Raw genomic sequence first — 21,360 nt, 5'->3', positions numbered from 1 at the left:
CGATTACAGAGAGTTTTCAAATACTGATTAGGGTACGTAGACATTTCATTTTACCACCTATTATTATGATTTTGATATTATCCTCCAAACGATGAAGTCACACATCCATAATGCTTCGGGTTAGCCACTTTTGACTCATGACTATCCCGTAGATATTCCATAAGCCTTCACTGTAGGAAAAATGATATTAATACATGATAATGGCAAAGGAAATAATTGTATACGAATAGCTGATAATCACGTGTGTTAATTAGAAGCATAAAAGCCACTTTGAAATTTAACGGGTTAACACAGCAATGATTTTTTTGTGTTTTAGAAATTGTGATTGTGTAGGAATCCTGGTTTTGGACAGCCTGGGAGGGGCTGATTGTCTAGGACAGCTGCACCACATGTCTTTGGCCTCAGCTGGAATGAGCAGAGCAGAGTGACTAAGATGCTTATGCTTCTTTTCCACATGATCCTTCTTGCTCTCTCACCATGTGACCTCATCCTCACTTTTTGTTCTTTTTTTTAAAAAAGGTTTTATTTATTTATTCATGAGAGACACAGAGAGAGGCAGAGACACAGGCAGAGGGAGAAGCAGGCTCCATGCAGGGAGCCCGATGTGGGACTTGATCCCAGGACTCCGGGGTCATGACCTGAGCCAAAAGCAGACACTCAACTACTGAGCCACCCAGGAGCCCCCTCAGTTTTTGTTCTATTTCCAAGCATACCATTAATCCAAGCAAGCCCATACCCAGCTTCAGGCTTAAAAGTCAGAGAGACAGGCCCTTACTTTAGGAAGGAAGGAGTGATGACATCACATTTCAAGTGGATGTGAATACAGGCATGAGAGAAATTTGAGGCATTTTTTAATTTACCAACATATGCCCTCTGGCTACAAATTAGTCTTCCTTTAATGATAAAAGCATCTTTCCCCTAGCTACAAGAAAGTTTTCTGTGAAAAGCTCAGAGGTTAACCCCTTCCCAGGAATTGCCCTTAGATTAAAGGACTTGCCTCCTCTAATACATCTCCCGTCTTCTTCCGCAGGCTGCATGCAATTATCTGCCCAAGCTGGGTGTAAAGACTTAGCCTCCTTGCCTCAACCTGGGTCAACTTGGAGATCCATCTCTGTTCCAGAGCTGTCAATAATATCGGCTGAGGATTTGTTGTAACTTCATTAGAGTTCCCATTCTTCCTCTGCCCAAAGCTGCTTCTGTCATTCGCTCAAAGATTTGTCTCTGAGAGCTTTCACACAATTTCCTTCTCACAGTATGTTTCTCAGGAATCGAATCTAAGCTACTCCCCCATATAAAATATGTTCTCCCCCATTCCTGGAAACAGCAAATTATTTTCAGTTGAGGCATCAGACTCAAAATTCATAATCTCATGAACTGCATTAGGTCCAGATGCAGATGAAGCACGAGGGTTGCTTGTGTTTAGGGGCATTGACTCTTGATCCAAGACAGTGAATGAAAAAGAAACATCATTCCCCAAACACCCAACATTCAAGAGTGAGACAGGAATAATATAATCCACAATGGGAACTACTGATTTGAGTAGGGAAGAATTAGAAGCATTTATAAAATCCAGTCGAGCATATGTTCTACTCCCTGGGAGTAGTTTCCTCATCTATTGTTCTCTTGAGATTTCAGCTTTACCCTCTGATAAAACTTTGCATCTGCCCTCTGGGGTGGCATTTCCTTTTCACAAGAATAGCCCATGATTGAAGTTGGGTAATATTCCATTCAACTTCCTTTTCATAGAAATCTGGGCCCAGATCCCATTTTTCTAATTAAACAAGCTCAATGCCAGTTAATCCAAGTCATTATTATATTTGTGAATACAACTCTCTTAAAGATTTAGTGTGTTTTCTATGAATTCTTGTTTCAGAAGACACATTCACACATTTTAACGAAATGGAATTTTTTCTAGCTGGAACCATACAGCTAATTCTATAGGCCAATCCCTGTAGGATTCTTAAAAAGTTCTTTTGGTCTAGCTGAGCTTGTCTACTATGCACACCTTAAATCCTTCAGAGGTCTTAACAGAGTGTGTTACAGCTCCATTGTTAGTTATTTTCAGAGCTTTTTTCTTTTTTTTTTTTTTTTCCTTCTTCTTCTTTAAAAATCTTACATGCGGGCAGCCTGGGTGGCTCAGCGGTTTAGCGCTGCCTTCAGCCCAGGTCCTGACCCTGGAGACCCAGGATTGAGTCCCATGTCGGACTCCTTGCATGGAGCCTGCTTCTCCCTCTGCCTGTCTCTGCCTCTCTCTCTCTCTCTGTCTCTCATGGATAAATGAATAAAATCTTAAAAAAAAAAATCTTACATGCTAGGGAGTCTAAAGATTTTTATAGATAGATACATAGATACATAGAGGATAGATAGATATACCTACACACATATGTTACAAATAAGATTATACATAATATATAGCAAATCCTGAGCCATACAGATTTCACATAAATTCTTTCAAACTCTCTCCTTAGCTGAATACTTTCATACAATAACGTAACATGCCTAACGTGTCCTGACATAGCCAGGAAAAGTCAGGAGCACTTTTAGCATGCATAAGGTCTTTAAGCACATATTTTATCTTCTATATTACAGGTAATATTTTGGCCAAACATTTTACTACTACTTAAGTAAAATTTTTTAATCCTTTTCTATGCATTTCCTCACTATTTTTTCAGTTATGGCTCAAATACCATTTGCCGTTTTTCCTAGTTTTTTTTTTTTTTTTCTTATGGATTCCTAGCCACTTTCCTAGTTTCCCCCTGATGCTTGTTATAAAAATCAGTAACATATATTTTGTTTTTGTTGAGGGAGCATCTCACTTACACACACCAAGTTCTCTATCAGAATTTGCTATGAAATAAGTGACCTCAAAACCTATTGGTATAAGAAAACAATGTTTATTATTTCTCGTGATGCTTACTGTCATCTGAGCAGTTCCTCCCTGGGTCATCTGATTATGAGTTGACAATGTAGAGTGGCTGCTCTGGTAAGTCTGGGGCCTTAGCGGGGATCCCTGAGCTGGAATCTGATTCTCCATGCAGTCCCTAGAAGAAAGTTCCTGGATTATTCATACGGTAGCTCAGCAATTTCAGCAGCTAGAAGTGTCATTGTCCAAAAGGCTATTTCAGGGCTTCAGTTTTGTCAAACTGCTAGGGTCTATGCAAATTATATGGCAAATATGAATTCAAGAGGTGGAGAGAGAGAGAGAGAGAGACAGAGAGAGAGTAAACCTCCCGAAGGAAGAAGGAGGCTCATGTTGTGCAGGTACATGCATACAGGGAGAGTTAGACCTTTGGGCCACCCCTTTTACATCTACCACAATACAACATAGGAGAAACAATACCCCTAAACGACATTTAATTCTATATTCTCAATAACGACAAACCCAGTCAGAGGCTATCTTGTCTTTGTTACAAGCAACAAGTATGATGTAATTTTCCTGTGTTTTGCATATTAGGAGCTGCAGTCAAACTAACGAGCACGTCTGAATTCATTAATCTCAGACTACCCCTCATTTTGCATTCCATATTGCTTTTGATGGTTTCACATCCTTCAAGTAATCTATGTTCTAAGCTTCAAGTCATTGTTGTGTACCTTATTTTGATCCAATCAATCAGTTTCCAAGTGATGCTGACTTTAGATCTATAATAGGCCTTTTATTATTTTCTTTATATTCCCAGTGCAAATGCTCTTTCCTTGGAATTTTGTTATTTAAATACCAAAATTAACAATGTAGATTGTTCTTCCTTAACTCTTTCTTCAGAAAGTGCTAACAAAATTTCCTAGGGGAAAAAGTATTCAAAGACATAGTAAAATTAAAGACACACTTTGACAATTCAGCAAATTTCTCATAACTTTAACCTGACAAAGTATGAAAGACCTGACACACAAAAATATAGTATATTATACATATATATATATATATATGATGTATTATATATAAATAAATATTTGGCCTTGGTCCATATACTTTTGCCAAATATACCAAGTGGTGATTTCCTATATATCACTTATGCTTCCACATAATTTGTTCCATTTCCATTTCTTTCTTTTCAGTCTAAAGTAAAATATATTACCTTTTTGCAAATGTAGAATTTCATTTCAGTTTTCAACAAAGAAATCAAACAAAAGCCTTTGTAAACTGACATTTCCAGATTTTTAAAAATCCCTTGTAAGCCCCACCACCATCATCACCATTCTCACCAACAGATGGAAATTACTTCTCCCTCTGAACTTGCAGAATTATTTAGAATCTTTCTTGCAGTATTAGAATTTTCAAGCTAGTAGTAAAAATACTTGCTTACTTGTTGGTTGTTCTATAAGTATAGGAGTGATGTCTAACATCCTTTATACAGCAAGAAATATCTTGTGCAATGTCTTTTAACATGAAGTCAGCAAATAATGGCGGATCGGAATCCTTTTAGCTATGGAACAATCAGCTTTGATATAATTATGAGTTTCATAAAGCAATAAAATAATTTTATTCAACTGCATTTTTCCAAGTTCAATTTGTCAATTTTTCTGTCCTCAAACTTTATTAGTTTGCTTATGTGTCCATAAACTGTAAAACATTATACTCCTCTAATCCATCCTGTGTTTTGACAAGTAAGTACTTCCATTAAACTTTCCTGATCATGCAAATCCCTGTTTAAAACCCATCAAACATCTCCCAAAGAAGGCAAAACTTTTATTTATTTATTTCTAAGATTTTAGTTCTTTACTCTTGAGAGACATAGAGAGAGAAAGACAGAGACACTGACAGAGGGAGAAGCAGGGTCCCTGTGGGGAACCTGATGCAGGACTCAATCCCAGGCCCCCAGGATCATGACCTGAGCCAAAGGCAGACGCTCAACCACTGAGCCACCGGGTGCCCTAAGACAAAACTTTTATTTTATTTTTTAAAAGATTTTATTTATTTATTCATAAGAGACGCAGAGAGGGGAGAGAAGCAGAGACACAGGCAGAGGGAGAAGCAGGCTCCATCCAGGGAACCCGATGTGGGATTCAATCCCAGGACTCCAGAATCACGCCCTGGGCTGAGGGCAGGCGCTAAGCCACTGAAAAGATTTTATTTATTTATTTGTTCATGAGAGATACAGAGAGAGGGAAAGACATAGGCAGACCCCTCGCACGGAGCCTGATGTGGGACTGGATCCCAAAACTCCAGGATCACGTCCTGAGCCAAAGGCAGACACTCAACCGCTGAGCCACCCAGGTGGTCCAAAACTTGTAAACATGACATTAAACTCACTGCTTGATTAATATAATGCCAACTGGATTCTTATTACTTAATAATCTCTTTCACATCCTCTATGTACCAAAATAAACATTAATTCATATATTAATTTTGATTCATTAAAAAATTTAATAATTCAATTTTTAGATTTAATACTTAAACATTAATATAGTATAAATATATAAATATAGCATGATTTGATACAATATTACAAATTTGCTTTATTGCTTGTATGACATATTTCCCAGAACATTCAGTCATACATACTTCATTTAGAACTTCTAAAATCTTGCATTATCAGGCAGCCCCAGTGGCTCAACGGTTTAGTGCCTGCTTTCGGCCCAGGATGTGATCCTGGAGACCCGGATCGAGTCTCACATCGGGCTCCCTGCATGAAGCCTGCTTCACCCTCTGCCTTGGTCTTTGCTCTCTCTCTCTTTCTCTCTCTCTGTCTGTCATGAATAAATAAAATCTTAAAAAATAAATACATAAAATAAAATCTTGCATTATCTACGAACTACACATAGTGCTTTAGATATAACTGTCAAACATGATTACATGATTATGTAGATTACGGCCTTTTGTGACCCATTATTTTATTTTTATATCGTAAGTACATAATATCTGTGTCAGCAGTATTATTATTTGCTCAGACTATGTTCAGGTTCTTGCAAAGTACCAAGTGTTTCCATATGGAAAACTGTAAATCAGGCTTAAACTAAACGTTACATTGTGATAGTAAATCCAAAGCCTTGTAATCTTGACTACTGCAATTGAATTTTTCTATATTTTCATTGTTAATTTTATGTGCTAACTTGACTAGAGGATATTCAGGTAACTGGTAAAGCATTATTTTGGGGTGTATTTGTGAGGGGTTTTCTGAAAGAGACTAGCATTTGATTCAGTAGACTGGGTAGAGATCTGTCCACATAGTGTGTTCAGGCATTGTCCAATCCACTGAGGGCCCAGAGAGGCAAAGGAAGGACAATTCTCTCTTGAGCTGGGGCATCGATCTTTTCCTATCCTTAGACTCAGAGCTTCTGGTTCTTAGGTCTCGGACTCTAGCATGGAAACCAGAGACCTCCCGGTTCTCATGCCTCCATCCTGGACTGTGTGTTACAGCAGGAGCTCTCCTGGTTCTCAGACCTTTGGATTCAGTCTGAATTACATCACCAGCTCCTGATCTCCAACAGATCGTGGACAACAGATTGTGAGACTTAGCCTCCATAAATGTGTGAGCCAGTATGCACAATAAATCTTGGATATAAATACATAATCTATTGGTAACCCTAGCTAATACATATATTACTTAATAACTTAAAATTTATATTTAATTTTCAATTTGTTAATTCTACACTATCACTACTATGTTTACAAATCCTTTTGAATCCTGTCATTATCCTCTGCTCTCACCTATACTATCAATAAACAATAGAACTTCTATATTTTTATAAAACGTTTTGGTCAAAATATTACGTAGATTAGGAAAAAAGTACTCTTTGGCACATAAAAAAAAAGTCAAGCAAACAAAATCACTATTGTAGAATCAGTTGCTTTGTCTGCCTAGCACTCCTATATCCTTCTGGGTAATTAGTCTATCATCAGTTTCAGAAAGTTCTTAGCACGTACATCTAATGTTATTACTTCTGTCCCAATGTCTCTCCCATCTTTTGCTGTGACTTCAATTATATGTATATTAAAACCATTTACTCTGTCTCATATATCTTTCATGCTATTTTTCTTCTGCAGTTTCCATCTTTTTTTTTTTTTCACTCAGCCTCAGTCTGGAAACTGGTGTTTTCTGGCATCTGGTTCGCAAATCCTTTTATGCTGTGACCGAAATTGACCAAAAAAAGCAATTGTGTTCTTAGCAGCCATTACTGTTTCAGTTTTAGTATTTGTAATTAATCCCTTTTATTATCATTGTTCTATGGTAAATTCCCTACTAATCACCTGTGTTTAGGAGCATACCATTCCCACCATTCCCATTTATTTTTAAATCCATTTGTGATAACTCTACTATGTTACTTATCTTGGATTTTGCCTCTAGAATTCATTCTTATTTTTATTTTTAACTTGGTCCTCTTTACCATATGCCTCAACATTTACATTTTAATGGAATTGTCTTTAATTACATTGTCTTTGTCTTTAATTAATTAATGTAATTGTCTGAGTCAGGCTTCTCCAGAGACACAGAACCAATGGAATCTATATCTATCTATCTATCATCTATCTATCTATCTATCTATCTATCTATCTATCTATCATCTATCATCTATCTATGTACCATCTATTTATCTATCTGAAGCTATTTTAAGGGATAGGCTCCTGTGATTATGGGTTGTTGGATAGTTAAAAATCTCTAGGGTAGTGCTTGCTTCGGCAGCACATATACTAAAAATCTCTAGGGTAGGCTTGAAGGCTAAAAATTGAAGTAAGAGCTGTTCCAGTTGTGAATCAGAGTTCCTTCTTCTCCAGGAAACCTGTTTGGTTTAAAAATTTCAACTGATTTTATGAAGTCTACACATTATCAAGAGAAATCTGCTTTTCTTAAAGTTGACTGGTTGCAAATGTTAATCACATCTTAAAAATGCCTTCACAATGACATGTAGACTAGTGTTTTACCAAACAACTGGGCCCAATAGCCACCAAATTGACACATAATGTTAACCATCAGAATCATGTGTGAAAAATAATAAAGACTTCCAAAGATGCTTTTATCTTCCAGAGTTAACCTTATAGTGTGATAGCAAGACTGAGACAAAATCACATCATACAGACTTGAGGCAGAGTAGTAATCTTTGAGTGATTCTCTAGTTCACTCTGGTTTGATTCTCTGGTACATTCACACTTAGTATAATAGATACTAATATTTGTTTTAGAATTATGTTTCACACTGGTTTGATTCTCTGGTACATTCACATAAGAATAATAGATACTGGGCGGCCCCGGTGGCTCAGCGGTTTAGTGCTGCCTTCGGCTTGGGGTGTGATCCTGGAGACCTGGGATCGAGTCCCATGTCGGGCTCCCTGCATGCATGGAGCCTGCTTCTCCCTCTGCCTTGTCTCTGCCTCTCTCTCTCTCTCCCCATCATGAATAAATAAATAAAATCTTTAAAAAAAAGAATAATATATATTGATATTTGTTTTATAATATGTTTCTTCTCCTTAGAAACTAAGGAACTTCAATTTTTATTCCCTTAGCACTGAGAAAATGTCAAAAACCCAGCCGTCCTTTCAGATTCTTTTGTCTTGACTTTTAAGGTCTTGCCCTACCTAACATAATAGTTTGGCACATGTCTCAAGGGGAAAACTGACTATCCTGCTCCTATCTCTGTACCTCTCTTTGTTCTGAGATGTCACTTCCATCAAATTCTGGTTACCTTATTAGTTCCAAATACCAGAATTGTATGTCCCTATCTCATTGAAGATTGATGAAATCTCTTCCATCTTCTCTGTCTCTGGGCATTAGTGCCCAGATTAACAATTTGTCACTCCATATGAAGAATGGTCAACCTCTAAGAAGGAAGGAAGAAAACTGGTGCAACAGAACACTGGCTCACTCATCTTTAGTTTCCTTCTGTATAGAATCTTGGATCATCAAGTGTTGATTGCCACAGCAGCTTTACAATGGATTTATTATTCAGCAAACTTCCTCTTCTTCTCCTCTTCCTCCTCCTTCTTTATTTAGATTTTCTCTATGACCTGAGTAGGACTTTTGGTCTATCAAAGTTATGCATAGCTGGGATTGGAAATTACTGTTAGGGTTTTTGCCACCAAAATTAAAATTGGAGACTATTTCAAGAAGAAGCACATGGTCAATAGTTTCAACTGAAGCTGAAATCTTAACAAGCTGACTGAAGAGTGCCGATTAAAGTGTCATTGTCTTTTGCGGAAACAGATGATGTTAAGTGTAGAATATTTTGAGGCAAAGCTATGTCCAAGTATGTTGTTGAATATTCAAAGTGACTCTAACAATATATGGACTGCATCACACATTCTAGTGGCTTAAACACGTACAGAGAATGAAGATGAGTATTGTGGGCATAAGTGCATAAGTAGCTTTTGTCTCTGTGTCCACTTACTTCCACTTAGGGTTTCATGAGTGACTATGTCTAATAAATGAGTTGGAAGGAAATATCAGCATAAACTAACAAGTACACTGTGAATACCAGCTGACTGTAGTAATTGTAAGACAACATTGAATATGCATGTGACCTGATGTTGGATAAGGTAAGATGTGAGACGATGTGGGTCTTAGAGTCAATACAATAAGTTATATATACCATTTTATTCAATGTGAGCTTCATCAGGATTCACGATCTTATTTAATCTCCCATTCCACTTACTCTTTGGTCTTATTTCTCAATTGTCTCAGAATTTGATTAAGGACAAGTAGTGTTACTTCTCTTCCTTCAAATCCCAGAAGCTATGTTAAGGATTGTTTTCTTTAAACTAAATATAGGGGGTGGGGGGGAAGTATCACTTTATGTTGTGAGTCAATAAGATTAGATTTGATTCAAAAAGTTCCTCTGTACTAGACCAAGAGAGGAAATTGGGGGGGGGGGGGAAAGGAAAAGAAAAGAAGAAAAAGGTAGCATGGTTCATATACCTATTATAGCAATTGTTTGTTTATCTAAAAGTGCTACATTCACTTTGAAGATAATAAAACGTGCCATGTGAAATTAACTTGATTAGGAGTCCCAGAAGAGAAGCAGTAGGCAGTATATTGTCTAAGACTTTGTGACATATGGAAACTACCTGAAATTATAAAACATGGCATTCTAAAATATAAGCATATGTAGCGTGTAAATTAAAAATCATTGCCCTTTTCTGACTTAGATTTTTGAAATTTAGCTAAAGTAGTAGTTTATAAATCCCAGAATGAATTCAAGCAACCTAAGTTGTTTTGGGCATGAAGCATATTTTACAGATGCTATTTTATCCTGTTACCCAAGAAACCACTTGCATTTATCACATTACCCCAGGACCTGTTTTCCTCTTTAAAGGATTCACATTTAGCCTTCTGTACCCCCAAAACCATTTTATTGCTACCTCAGGGACATGTTGCTTAGATTCTATGAATGCTTTCTATAAATTTCCCCTATAATGACAACATTGTCTAAATAACAACAAATGCCAAAAGCACTTTGTAGCTCATGTTCACTGTTGTTTGGCCAGATTCCTCGGGCTGTTGATACCACTCAACTGTAATCTATTCAGCCGGAATGATCTTTTTGAATTTATAAGCCATCAAGGGACATGAATCATACTAAACTCCGGCTTATGCCACGTTTCTAAATGTGCTAGTCCTTGATCTTTCCATGACTCTAACCCACTCAGCACTTACCAGCATGGTGTTTTTACCCATACCTTTCACTCTGAGAATACTGATTTAGTTGAATATCTGCCAAGCCCTTTTTCCCTCTCACATTCATCATCTTCTTGGAATCTGTATCCATATAGTGTATAGAAAGATGTCTTTAGTTATAAAAATGACCGTAAATTAAAAGGAAATAATGCAAGTACTCTAAACTGATGCCTGTTCGTTATATATTTAATAATTTTAGTAAGTAATGTAAAGACTTGCATACAGACATTTATGGAATAAATGATTAAACAGCTCACATTCAATAAAATAGAAATGACCATAATCTGTTTTGCTTATTAGTCATGCTGATGTAAAGAGATCAAGAAATTGGTAGATGATGAATGCAAGAGGAGTAAACAGGCTGCAAAACACATGTGACAATAAAATCTTCCCTGTATTTTTCCTTTGAAACTCAAACATTAAAAATGCATTTTTTAAATTTTAACTCCTCTGTCTGAATTTTGCTTGGTTTCCATTTTTGTGTTTCTGCGCATTTAAGTTCATGAGCCACTACTTAGGAAGCAGAAGGGCTCTGATTTTGAAAAGCTTGTAAAATAAATTTGAAAACCTGTTTCAGGTCTCAAGTATGATTTTATCCCTGAGTTTTATATGATTTATGTTTGAGATAGAATTTATGTTTATGAAGGCATTCACAATCACAAGTTATCTTTGTTTTAAATAATTAAGTTGAAATGGGTTACCTGTAAATTCACATCCCACAAACACCCTTTAAGCAAGAATACTATTTTAAGAATACTATTGCTTTCACTATTCTCCATACTAAAAAAGAAGCCTCAGGTTTTTCACAGCCATTCTTACACAGATAGTAGAAGCAGTAGGGCACGCATTTAATTTCAAATTTTAATTAATGTGAAAGAACACTAGATCCTGAAGTACATGGCCAGCAAAAATTCCTAAGTAAATAATGAAAAAAGAGATTAGATGATTTGTTATATAAGATTTAGCAGAGGAAGATTTGGCCGTAAGTAATTTTATTTTGTTTAACCTACTTTGAGTTTTCCCTAAAGACATCTTAGAATCCTTTAATGAAAATTAGACAAATAGTAGAAATAAACTATTTTCAAGGTTAATTATTATCTAATGATTCAGCACGGAAATTTAGCAATTTAGGAGAGACTCAGATATGCATAGGTTGAAAAATAGTTAACTCTGAAACAGGATCTCTCTTTTCATTGGACATGGATAGCACCTCCATCTCGTATTCTGGGTAAGACTGTCCATTGAAGGACGCTTTGCCCCTGAGTGTTTTATTCTTCCATCAGAAAGCATGCTTAATTCTACTGTTTGAATTAATCAAGAAAAATGTAGAGCCAGTTTATAATTTGCATAGTACTATTGACACCTACGTAAGAGTTTGTCCTTGCGCTTAAAGTGGTACTTGTTCATTTTGTGGTTTCTTTATTCACAGGATTTTATTTCCTTCACTTCCATGGATATTTGTTTCTAAATTTGTTCCCTGGACACTTAGTTTGCTTCTGACCCTTTGCATAATTAATAACTGAGACTTTCTAAGCCAGTGGGTCACTAAATTGCGTTTATTTTTCCCTCTGGGGGGAAAAAAAAGATACTCTATGCTTTCTTATCATTTATTGCTTTTTCGTCCCTGCTTCAAATGTATACTAATGTAATTATATTTTCAAAATCTTAACTTTTCTTCTCAACGATAAAGAAATGAAGTTGTGAAAATACACAGCACCGGGTAACTTTAAATATAATGAACGAAATGTTACAGAGATAGTCATCAGATGTAGTATCAGGGAATACAATTAAGTTCTATTCTAAAATATTTTTGCTATATTCATTACCAGGTTTAAATCTGGTATAAGCCACTTTATTGGGTGACATTCTGGATGAACAATGATGCATGTCTAATTTTCATAAATGTAAATACATTTTCTAAATAGACCATACTGATAGTTTTACATCCATCTACAGTGCATGAGGATACTTTTTGTTTGCATTCTCATCTATATCATTGAATGTTCTCAATAATTTACCTCTTATAAACTGGTACATAAACGGTTATAACAACATATTAATTTAAAAGCTTTTAATCATTAGTGACATTAACAATATTTCTTGTCATTTGTCTTTATCTTCTGGCATTATTTGTTCATATACCATTTTTTGTTTGTTTTAAATTTATGGAAGCGTGACCACACTACCTTCTCCTACAAACGGACCTTGAGAATTTTTTTTGGAGATTCTAGCAAGGGAGCACAGCTATTGGTATACCTTTGAGGAAAAAAATCAGTCCTCCTCTATCAGGAAAGATAGATCTCAGTCTTCGACTGAGATAGACTGGTCTTAGACTGAGCGAGTGTGCAGCTTTGGGAAGGAAACACACGGAGTGGTGAGGGAGGAAGGGGACACCCACCTCCCCAACCAGATGAGCCAAATCCATTCCAATGATCAACGGGGTGATGTCACAGCCATATATTCCTCATATCCTCATATATCATTTTTAAACTTTTAAAATTACCTTGTAGGAAATCTCTTTAAGGAAGATAGATATCCTATTATAAGTGTTGGAGATATTGTCTCTCAATCCTTCTTTTTTTAAATTTATTTATTTATTTATTTATTTATTTATTTATTTAGGGAGAGAGAGGGGCAGTGGGAGAGGGAGAGAGAGAGAACCTTAAGCAGGTTTCGTGCCCAGTGCAGAGTGGATATGAGGTCATGACCTGAGCCAAAGCCAAAAGTCAGCTGCTTAACCCACTGAGCCACCCAGGTGCCCCCTCAATCTGATGTTGTACATACTATAATGTCTTCAAATATACACAAACATACACAAATTTGCGTAGTAAAATCTGTCAGTTTTTGCCTTCACATCTGGACATTTGCATTCATTTAAACACTTTCCAAAAGCAAGCCACTGGAAATACATTCTTCTATATGCTCAATTGTATTTTTGAATTTTTTGTTTGTTTTTGTTTTTGTTTTAGCTTTTTAGTCAACTTGAAATGCATTTCAGATAGTTTGAGGTCAGGACTAAACATCTTCTCATTTGGATAGCCAACTGTGTCAGAGCCATTTACTTACTTGAAATGACAGATCGTCATGGATCATGTGCCCATATTATACATACTTTCTAATTCTGACTTATTAATATCTTTCTGTTCCTATTTTATTGAGATCTTTCTAAAAATTAAGTCTGAATAGAAATGATATCCATTACTGATAAAGTATGGAGTAAATTTCAGTAATTCCTTGGTTTCTCCACTTTAATTCCTTTTTTTCATTGACTTCAAAAATATTATTGACATGCCTTTTTAAGTCAGAAAACTCAATATTAAAAAGGAAAAATGTGACACTATGAAGAAAGAAAACGGGGTGATATACACATAACTATAGGTCATGATACATGCTATTAAATAATCTGCCTATCCAAAAGGCTTTTGTTGCAGAAAGATAATTACTGATGTTTTTTGTCTATTTAATGATTAATTTATTAGTTGTAAATAAATGTATTCTAAAGATCTAAAAAGAAACTACACACAATATCTTTTTTTTTACTTTTATAGGAATTGTTATTTTAAAATGCTCTTTGACATTTCCTTAAACTAATCTTACTATTTCAGTGATTCCCAAGTATCTCAAATACTGTAATACAGAAATAAGTAACTATAAAAGCTATTTTTCTTTTCCTAAATTATTTAAAGGAATTGTAGTATGTATTATATATCTTATTTCTTTCCTCATTATCTTCATAGTTTTTTCTTATACTTTATAAGGGTAAAATAATAACCCAGAACTGATAAAAAAGAAGCATACTACCGCTACCCGGGTATGGATTGTGGTTTGTCAATTAATTGATTTCTTGTCAAACATTAATTCTAGTTGTCCCTTCTAGACTTCTCAAAAATCTTCATTAGAACATTGTTGAAGGCCAATTTTTAACATAATATTAATGGCGTATATCTAAAGAACACTCCAAACATATAAAACACATGCATTTCCTCAACACCTGGAGGTTTTTCTGTATGTATCTATGTCCACCAAGTTTAATTTTCTTTATTTCACATCTTCCTTTAATATTTAGAAACATCATGCTTTCCTACTAGCATCACATACCATAATTTAAAGAGTGGCCCAGGGTTTGTCTCCTAGGAAGCCGGTTTGGGTAAGCAAAAGCTAGTTTCACTAGGCAACAGATCAAGACCTATCTTCCATCAGATTTGGAGACTACTTTCTCCATGATCACCGTGTAAAAAATGGAACTGACAAGTCTTTCTGTTTCTAGTGCACACCCTACTTTTACCAGAACAAGTTGGCTTATTCACAGTCTCCTTTGCTTATCCTTCACTATTTCTTACTGGGAAAAATATCTGTAAACCATAGTTTTTTTATGCAGATAAATGTTTAATATTATTTAGGAATAATCAGAGCCACAAATTAAAAGATAATGACTATATACAATTCTTGAAACAAAGACATGTTTTTAAGTATGTCTAATACTAATAATTACATCACTAGTCTTAATTTTCCATTAGTTTTTTTTAAATGTAAATATACTTATGGGCTAGTGGGGTTTCATCATGTCTCTGTATTTCAAATAATTGTAATTTTTATTTTACCTTACTGTCTGTTACCATTGCCTAGTCAATACATTTTCTATTAGCATTAGTTCCTTGAACATTTAGATATATCCCTCTTATTTTTGAAAGCATTTTTTTGTTTTCTGGGACAAGGTGTTCCAGTTCTATCTTTGGAACAGGCATACCTATGAGAATACAATCTACGTGTTCTTGAAATACCTCGTATTCTACAAAATCGCCACTAACAATCACAAGGCTTATGGGAAAATTGGCATTGGCCAAAATCTATGTAACTATTTTAATAGAGAACCTAGAAAACGTAATTGGAGTAACACGAAATAACTTGAACAGACCAAGTAGCACAGGTTGTCTAGAGAGAACCTTGGGGAATATTAAAATTGCACAAAAACAACAGAGAAGAAATTGTGGCTTGTGGGCAGCACAGAATCAATGCAGTGGGGAGTGGAGCTCCAAGCACGGGAACAAGTCAAACCCACCTAGTGCCTAGAACTCTTCTGGAGTGCGATGGTAGCTCTCAGAGCCACAGGGCAGTGGCTAATTTTGCACGGTGCAGTGGCTATATATCAGTGCAGTGACTTTCAATTTTCCGAAAACAAAAGGGACCCTTGTCTCTGAAACACCCAAAGTGCTTACTACTCTTTTGCTGAGAATTTCAGTTCTTCTCCCACTATTTTTGCTCTTTCCTTTCAGTAAATCAGACATGAAACCATGTAACTTTAATTTATAATTTTATCTTCATTACTAATGTGTGTGAATAAATTTGGTTAATGGAGATGTGCTAGTGTAGATGGAGATTTCCTGCAATTGCATGGAATCAGCTACTCTGAAATAGTTTGCATTTTTTAAACTCAGAAATCATGTTAAAGTTCAAAATCTGAGAGCTCATATTTAATTTTCTCTTTAATATGGGAACTCATGGAAAATAGGTTGAGAGGCCACATCTAAACTGCCATCATTCACTTTTGGCAAAACATACACTTTTTTTTTTTTTTTTGGGTGCAGAATTTAACACTTCTGATGTTCATTCACAATTCCAAATGCTTGCTTTATTTATTTATTTATTATTTATTTATTTATTTATTTATTTATTTATTTATTTATTTATCTATTTATTTATTTTTTAGAGACGGGGAGAGAAACAGAAAGAGAGCATGAGGGAGGCTGGGAAGGGCCAGAGGGAGAGAGAGGGGGAGAGAGAGAGAAAGACATAGGCAGGCTTCACATCTAGACTATCTGATGGGGGGCTCAGTCTCACAACCTGAGATCATGACCTGAGCTGAAATCAAAGAGTTGGATGCTTAACCAACTGAACCACCCAGGCTTCCCTAAATGCATTAATTTTATAAGTAAAACCTAGTTAATTTTCCCTATATTATGCACACTTAGAACTTTTACTTTTGCCTAAATTGGGATTATATATCATTTTCTTTTATAATGCTCAAAATTCCTATTGACCAAGACAAAAAATCTCTACGATATGGAAATAAAAAAATAACAAATAATGCTTATAGGTTTTCCTAATGATACATTACCTTATATTTCTGGAGTAAACCCTGTTTGTCATGATTCATTTGATTTAAGTACTACTGCACAGTTTATTTTTCTAATATTTTATTTGTATTTTGGCATTTATTCAAAATGAAATTTATCTACAGTGTTCTTTGTGCTGAGTTATGCTATGTTTGTAAGAATACTGGGTAAGATTTTTAAAATATTTTCTATGTTATCGCACATTTTGAATAAAATCAAAACCGTTCTTTGAACTTAATTTTGTTAATTTACGTTTCACTAAAAAAGCATCCATTTCTTAGCTTTTAAAATGCATTTGTTCAGGGCTGCACATCATATTATTTTATAAGATTTTATTATTTTTCCTATCTGTGGCTATATGTTACATACTTATCTCTTTATCCATAAGCAGGAATGTGGCATTAAAAAAGGCTAATATTAATTTGTCAAGTTATATTTGCACTCTTGTGTTAATTTTTAATATTTTGATGTGATTTTATTTTTTAAATATTTTTCTTATTTTTTTGTATTTATTTATTTTATATACAGAAAGAAAAATATCTGAATGAAAATGTGAGGTCCAAGTCAATAGCATTGATCTAGCATAAACAACAAATAATATATAAAGCTATGAAGTTTAGGTTCCAGTCCTAGATATCTGACCTTGAGTAATTCACTTAATTCATTTTCTATGTGATTTACATAATGCTTGTCATTACTACTTAGATCTCAGTAACACCACTCAACATGAAAATGTTTCCCGGGGGAGATGTACGTGTGTGTGTGTGGTGCGTACGCACATGTGCAATGTGCTTATATTTTACAAACTACTAACAAACTACTAACTACTTTTAGAAATAAATGATCATGTGCAATGGAGAATGAAATGGTTTATTTATTTACATCCATTGGTTTTGGCAAATGTATACTAAAATCCTTCAGAGATCTGACACATTTCCCCCCCCCATAAGAGGTTTTATAATCAGGTATCCAAATCTCATTAACTCTGTCAATATGACCATGAGTACATCCTCAATGGGAAAACCTTTCTAGAATTTTCCCATTTGATTAACACCTTACATTATCTTATTTGATTAAATACTTTAAATTGAATGAAGGACTCCAAGGAGCTCTTTTTTTTTTTTTGCAACGAAAAAAATAATAACCCTGTCATGAGTAGCAGACACTAATCTTTGTTCAACTTTTAATTTAATTTCTCAAATATAATACTCTTTGAATGGCACATGCAATACTTAGGACATATCCAAAAATTTCTTGCAAATTATAAAGGAACTCTTTTTTAGTTCTTCAAATTCCTCAAACATAGAAAAACTCAAATGAAAATTGTAAAATAAATGTATATAATTAATCTTATCTATCTATCATACTGCAGGTACATAGTCTTTAAAGGACTACTGATACAGGGAGGTTGATAATATTGTAATCAATCACAATTTATCACTGTCTAAATCAGTTTTGATCGAGGCAATATAAACTGAAAATAGATCCAATGTATATATGATATTGCCAAATATGTGTGAGACATTACTGTGTAATAGTTTGTTCATTTGTTTGGAATTATAAAGACCTAGTTTTAAATCCAGCTTTAACATTTACCATCTCTGAGACTAGGGAAAAGTGAGTTGCTTATTTTCGTCTGTAGCAATGGATACAAGACTTATGACACAATCTCCATCCTTCTAGAGTATGTGCCTTCATATATAATCTATCATGAAATGTTTCCTTAGTTCCATTATCCATAAAATGATAATAATTATGATAATATTAACTTTCTTAAAGGCGTTTGGGGATAATACACACATAATAAGCATGTAATGAGTGATAAGTAGACTTATGGTTAACTCTGTTCATTAGTAGTATATTGAAAAGAACGGGCATGGCAAGAGTGATTATAGTTCAATCTTAAATGATAGAAAATAATTTCTCATATTTTCCTTTTTAACTCATGCTTAAAAACCTGAAAGTAGAGTTTACAGGAGCAATAGATGATTTCCTGTCATTAAGAATAGAAAGAAAAAACTCATATTGTGTTGATAATAAACCTGAAATACTTTAATCAATTGGAGATTATTTTAGTTATTTAAGGGTTTATTCTGAAATAAATCCATTCTGATTACTCTGTAGGCAGCTGGAGGTGCCAACAGAGGGGATCTCTACTCATCTATATACTCTGCCAATTAGATATTCCACCAATCTAGACGGCTCTTACATTTTGTCTTGCTATTTTCCAAGAAAATGCTCAAATGTGTTTATATATCCTTGAGTTCCAATTCAGCATTTATTCACACATTCCACACATTTCACAATATTCAGCAAATTCAAAACTTGGATTGATAAAAAATGTTTTACTTGGCCAGAAACATCAAACAGGCTCACCTCCAAAGGTGATCCTCTTATCTCAAGAAGAATTAATAAAGCTTTTCCACTTTCAATATAAATGTCAAAATTCTTGCCTGAACAAACTTTAAAGCAACACAAGAACAGTGACGTCAAGCTCTTCTATGTGCTTAAGCTTAAATTGGCTGCTAATAAATTCTTTTTCAAAGTCTATAGATACATGGTCTTCCTGCAAGATGGTTTAATGGATGTGCTGCCCATTCAGCCTGTTGCATTTTTGGGTTGCTACCAACACAAATCTTTTTTGCGTTGCATGGGCATGGAAATCTATCCAATGAAGTAAATTGGATAATTGAATTTTGATTCAAAAGTTTCTGTGCAAAATCCCCTTATGTTTTCTATGAAAAGATCATCGAAGATACGACCCACAATGCTATTCAATGTTTTTTCTGTAAGAACCTGTGAATTTCTCTTAAAATTCAATATTTTTATCTTTCTAGAGAAATCACTGTGTCCTGAACTGTCTATAGGAATGTCAAAACTTACAGTATCTCACTTTTTGCCAGGTTTGACAAGCAGCTCAACAATCATGATTAATCAAACAGAAATATTAACCTGGGTGATCACAAAGTGTGCTTTTTTTATTGTTAAGTTTTTTCCTTCTCATAAATTTACAAGCCTCTAAAATATCTCTGTAAAAATATGTGAAGCAGACAAATGAGCTTTAAAATATTCTATCATTATAATTCTATATTTGATTAAATTTTGCCATATTTTATATAGTATATCACTAATTATTATGTAAAATATATGATTTATAACTAATTTATTGCAAAAATCAAACATCAGACCTGAAAATAACAAAATCTTTTAAAGTCAATATACCTGTAGCATTGCAGACAGACAAGATCATTCAACTATTTATTCATTTATTTTAAAACTTTTGTTTGATTATTTCTCTGTATGTCGATAATAAGTATAATTTTGAGAAACTAAGAGTTTTTTTAAAATATAAATTGATTTTTTAAAGTTTTTATTTATTTATTCATGAAAGAGAAAGAGAGAATGAGTCAGAGACACGGAGTGGGAGAAGCAGGCTCCCCACAGGGAGCCCCATGAGGGACTTGATCCTGGGGTTCCGGGATTACTCCCTGAGCCAAAGGCAGACACTCAACCTCTGAGCCATCCAGGAATCCTGAGAAACTAAGAATTTTAAACTACTAAGTAAACTTATTACTAGTTAAATAAATTATGTGGTTACTGAAAGTCACCATAATTATAGGCTAAGACTTGTTACAAATGTTTTATTTGAAAACACATAATGTTATTTTTTGGCATAATATAAGCATAAATAAACTATTCTTTCCCAGCTGAAAGAGCATCAGAAAATTTCTTCCCAGAAATATTTTTATGGATAAATACTTTCTTTTCAGAAATCTCATTTTATTCATTTTTATCTTTCTTTTTATTTTGGATTTTAATATCATTATCGTTTCTGATTTTAAATAATGGATGCAATACTTTTTAGAACATGTATCTACTAAATATGTTGGAGAAGACTTTTTTTAGTTGTTTTCTTTTTATGTAAAGTTTTTCTAGTTCTTTTTTTTTCTTTCAAGCTTTTATTTAAAATCAGGTTAGTTAATATACAGTGTATTATTAGTTTCAGGGGTAGAATTTAGTGATTCATCAGTGTATATGACACCCAGTGCTGATTACATCAAGTGCCTTCCTCAATGCCTATCACCCAGTTACCCCACCCCCCCACTTCCGCACCAGCAACTTTCAGTTTGTTTCCTATATTTAAGAGTCTGTTAAATATATGGTATTTGTCCTTATTTTTTTCACTTTTCCTATGTTCTTCTGTTAAAAAAATAAATAAAAAGTTTTTTTCTATTTCTATACCCAACATCATTGTGTCCATTTGTTCTGCTGCAATTTCCACTAAAATTAACAGAACCTATGAATTGTTAAAATGAATTAGAATAATTTAAAGCATGTTTACTATTTGCCATTCAGTGAAACAGAGGATATGTGAAGAGGCACAGTAAATATTTGCATTTTTTTTAAAGATTTTATTTATTTATCCATGAGAGACATAGGGAGAAAGAGAGGCAGACACACAGGCAGAGCTGGAGAAGCAGGCTCCATGCAAGGAGCCCGATGTGGAATTTGATTCCTGGCCTCCAGGATCACACCCTGAGCCGAAGACAGATACTCAACCACTGAGACACCCAGGTGTCCCACTATATGCATTTTTAAGTGTGCATGACCATGTATATAAAGTACTTACATAAGTTTTTGGTT

The 21,360-nt window shown here is 34.6% G+C and overlaps 1 long non-coding RNA gene across 13 annotated transcripts in view; it reads right to left on the bottom strand.

The window, feature by feature from the left end:
- LOC140632722 (uncharacterized) overlaps positions 1-21,360 on the bottom strand; it is a 186,520-nt gene that overhangs the window by 109,938 nt on the left and 55,222 nt on the right. For 12 of the 13 annotated variants that reach the window (XR_012030416.1, XR_012030408.1, XR_012030407.1 and 9 more), the window contains 2 exons: positions 3,592-3,779; positions 2,918-3,041 (listed from right to left, as the gene is read on the bottom strand). This is a non-coding gene — a long non-coding RNA (uncharacterized lncRNA). The remainder of the gene's footprint in view (positions 1-2,917; positions 3,042-3,591; positions 3,780-21,360) is intronic. The other variant, XR_012030417.1, reaches the window with a different exon arrangement.

The sequence above is a fragment of the Canis lupus genome, chromosome 4 (genome assembly GCF_048164855.1).
Source record: "Canis lupus baileyi chromosome 4, mCanLup2.hap1, whole genome shotgun sequence".
Classification (NCBI taxonomy): Eukaryota; Metazoa; Chordata; class Mammalia; order Carnivora; family Canidae; genus Canis; species Canis lupus.
The sequence above is the reverse complement of the archived record's forward strand: the minus strand, read 5'-3'. Positions and strand labels throughout refer to the sequence as shown.